General features: G+C 39.1%; 1 pseudogene across 1 annotated transcript; it reads right to left on the minus strand.

Moving 5' to 3' along the window:
• Positions 1-2,815: 2,815 nt before the first annotated feature.
• LOC105539228 lies at positions 2,816-3,603 on the minus strand (annotated as a pseudogene). Its single transcript, XR_001006016.1, has one exon. The product of XR_001006016.1 is annotated as a 60S ribosomal protein L23a pseudogene (transcript).
• Between the last annotated feature and the right edge of the window lie 263 nt (positions 3,604-3,866).

Genomic DNA, 3,866 nt, shown 5'->3' on the forward strand with positions numbered 1-3,866 from the left:
TAACACTGCCATCTTTTGTACATGGGACCCATGAAGAAGCAAGAAACTCAATTGCGCAAGCATGCATTTCTCCTCTCATAAATATTCATGACTCCTCCTAGTTTATTAAATATATGTATTTGCCAATTCCACTCAGCATAAATTACTATTTCCTTTACATCGCCCTTGAAGCATCTGTTTCTGGCTTCTGGCTGGAGGCTATGCTTCCCAGCCTGTCAGAAGGACAATCCTGCAGGCTGCAACCCTTTATAGAAAATAAATCTCTCACTTGGTGTGGTGGCTCATGCCTGTAATCCCAGCACTTTGGGAGGCCAAGGTAGGTGGATCACCTGAGGTCAGGAGTTTGAGACCAGCCTGGCCAACTTGATGAAACCCTGTCTCTACTAAAAATACAAAAAATTAGCCAGGCTTGGTGGTGGGCATCTGTAATCCCAGCTAATTGGGAGGCTGAGGCAGGAGAATCGCTTGAACCCGGAAGGTGGAGGTTGCAGTGAGTCAAGATCACACCATTGCACTCCAGCCTGGGCAACAAGAGTGAAACTCCATCTCCAAAAAAAAAAAAACATAAAAATAAAGACATGTCTCCTTTCCAAATTTATGAATGTCATCATTCTTCTGTTGACAGCATTAAAAGGTTCAAAAAGACCTTTCATACTCTCCCACAAAAGCCCTAGAAATTGTCATTTTGTTAATCATTTTGGACGCAGAAGAACTTGTAATCCATTGAGTAGAAATGTTCGTACCCCATTTATGGCTGTCAACCTGCCAATTCTCAGGAGTTTGTATAAGCCTAAATCTGAAAGGATCTCATCCCATTAGGATTCTTGTCTCCTTTTCTGTTGCCTTTGCCCACTGGCTCTGGCAACAGGGGTCTTTCTTTCTCCTTGGCTCTCTTTGGATATGGGGGCTCCATCTTCTGTGCCACCTTAGGGAATGCCTTTTGCATGCAGGGCTAAGTCATTAAAAAGCCTACAATTTCAGTAACATTTTGAGTGAGTACTCTGTGAAGCTGGGTTGGAATCTCAGGCTTCTTTGTCTGGAAGGTAACTCTTGGGCTACAAGTTTCTTATCCTAGCTTTGGTTTTGAGGCCTCTGTGTTCTCCTCTTGGGTTGGAAGTTATTCCTGGCTTTTTGTTTCATGGTGTCTCTGTGATCTTGATCTTGCTCCTTTCATGGGAACTTCTCAGTTGAATAAATTCTCCCTTCTCAAACCTCTGCTGATTATGTGTTCCACCAATATGGAGCTAATTCTGTCTACTTCTTTTCCTGTTTGCATGACTTTACTAAGAATAAGAATTATTTAGAAATAATGGCTCCTTTGAGAAAACTTTTATCTTCCAAATTGCCTCCTTTTAGACCTTTCCTTTCCCATTTGAGTCTCTCAACTCCTTATAATCACTGAAACTTTAGCCACCCTGCTCCATGCCTTGGAGGCTCTCAACATGCTCAAGAATCTGCAAAAGCAAACATGTGGGGCTGAAAAATAAAATAGAAAAAAATTATTTCTCAGCCTCCAGAAGATTGTATGTCAAATCAAAAGAAAATCTTACAAATCTCCAAAAGTATTAGCGAGAAAAAAGCTTTAGCCCTCATATGAAGAAGATAAAAATTTGTTCCATTTTCCAGAAACACAGTTATAATACAAATATAAAATGGGGCAGAGACAAAATCCAAGTCTTCTGTATAAACTAGTGAATTTTGTATTATTGTAATCACATTAGTCAGGGTTCTCCAGAAAGGCAGAATCAATGTGATATATGTAGATAGATAGATGAGAGAAGACTCATTAGGGGAATTGGTTCACATAATTATGGAGGCTGAGAAGTTCCACGATAGCCTGTCTCCAAGTTGGAGAACCAGGAAAGCGCCAAGTTGGAGAACCAGGAAAGCGTTGCATGGCTCAGTCCAGGTCCAAAGGACTCAGAATGAGGGAAGCCAATGGTGTAACTCTCATTCTGAGGCCAAAGGCCTGAGACTCTAAAGTTCTGATGTCAACGGCAGGAGAAGAAGGATGTTTCCATTTCAGAAGTAGATAATTCCCCTTTCCTCTTCCTTTTTGTTCTATCTGGGTTCTCAACCAATTGGATGGTGCCTGTATTCGTCCATTTATACACTGCTATGAAGAAATACCTGAGTTTGAGCAATTTATAAAGAACAAAGAGGTTTAATGGGCTGACAGTTCCACATGGCTGGAGGGGCCTCACAACCATGGTGGAAGGGGAAGCAAAGACGTCCTTCTTCACATGGCAGCAACAAGGAGAAGTGCTGAACCACACGGGAAAAGCTCCTTATAAAAACATCAGATCATGAGAACTCACTCACTATCATGAGAACAGCATCGCAGTAACCACCACCATGATTCAATCACCTCCCACTGGGTCCCACCCACAACATGTAGGAATTATAGGAACTACAATTCAAGATGAGATCTGAGTGGGGACACAGCCAAACCATATCTGTGCCCATCTACATTGGGTCAGGGTTATCTCAGTGTCTTGCGGAAACACCCTCACACATATGCCCAGAAATTGTGTTTTACCAGCTATGTGTGTCTCTTAATCCAATCAAGTAGATGTCTAAAATTAACCATCAGAATATTTATGCCTGATTCATGCCTGAAATTTCAGGATGAAAGCTATGAAATCTCTATTTGTGTTTGTATGTCTATTAATGTGTGTTATGTATATGTGATATTTTATTAACTCAGGATAGCATTGCAAAATTCATTTATACAATCCTTTAAAGGTGCTCCATTCTAACTTGGCTTGGAAAAAAATAAGCATTTATAAATAAATATTCACCAAACTCCTAGAAATATAGGAACTGATCAAATGTTTTTTAAGTTAACATGATTTGGATAAAACTAAGTTAAATAAGGTTAATATAATATTTTTGGTATAATAAAACCACTATGTCTTCAAAGTTACCACTATTGAATTTAAAACAAGCATAAATTCCTATTCTGCTTGAGTTCTAGTCAAATAAGCTAATATTATACTTACTAGAAATGTAAAATCTTACAGCTTATAGATTTGATTCTAATTAAGTTGTCATTCTTATTAAAAACATTATTTCTTTTTTATGGTGAAAAGATATACATATATTTAGAGTTAGCCAGCTGGACTCGGTTTAGATGATCCCAATTTTGTTGCAACATCCAAAGCATCACAATCAGGAGCCAGTCGAACATTTGCCTTCTTCTCTTTATCAGGTCGAATCAGGATGTTGACTGTGGCCACATCCATGTCCCAGAGCTTCTTCACAGCCTGTTTGATCTGGTGCTTGTTGGCTTTAACATCCACAATAAACAGAAGCATGTTGTTTTCTTCTATCTTCTTCATGGCCGACTCAGTGGTCAGCGGAAACTTGATGATAGCATAGTGGTCAAGCTTGTTTCTCCTGGGGGTGCTCTTCCAAGGATATTTGGGCTGCCTCCAGAGTTGCAGTGTCTTGGGCCACCTCAAGGTGAGTGACATGCGGATCTTCTTTTTTGTGTGTTGCTGTGGACACCTTTCAACACTGCCTTCTTGGCCTTTAAAGCCTTCGCTTTGGCTTTGGCTTTAGGAGGGGCAGGAGCTTCCTTCTTCACTTTTGGTGCTATCTTGTGAAAAGCGAAAAACATTATTTCAAAAATAATTTGTTTACTGTAAACCTGCTTAATAGTAGCTTCCAAAATACTTTCGGTAATTTTTAACCTTAAAGTTAAGCTAAGTAAAAGATTTGCATTAAATATCTAGACCATTTATAAATAAGATACAATACTAAAACATTAATTATTGAACATAAATAATTCAAGTTTATATACTTTTGGCTTCTTATTTTTACAGAAAGACTAAAGATATTTTGGCCCATTAATAAACATGGTT

Source organism: Mandrillus leucophaeus, unplaced genomic scaffold, assembly GCF_000951045.1.
Source record: "Mandrillus leucophaeus isolate KB7577 unplaced genomic scaffold, Mleu.le_1.0 Scaffold201, whole genome shotgun sequence".
Lineage (NCBI taxonomy): Eukaryota > Metazoa > Chordata > Mammalia > Primates > Cercopithecidae > Mandrillus > Mandrillus leucophaeus.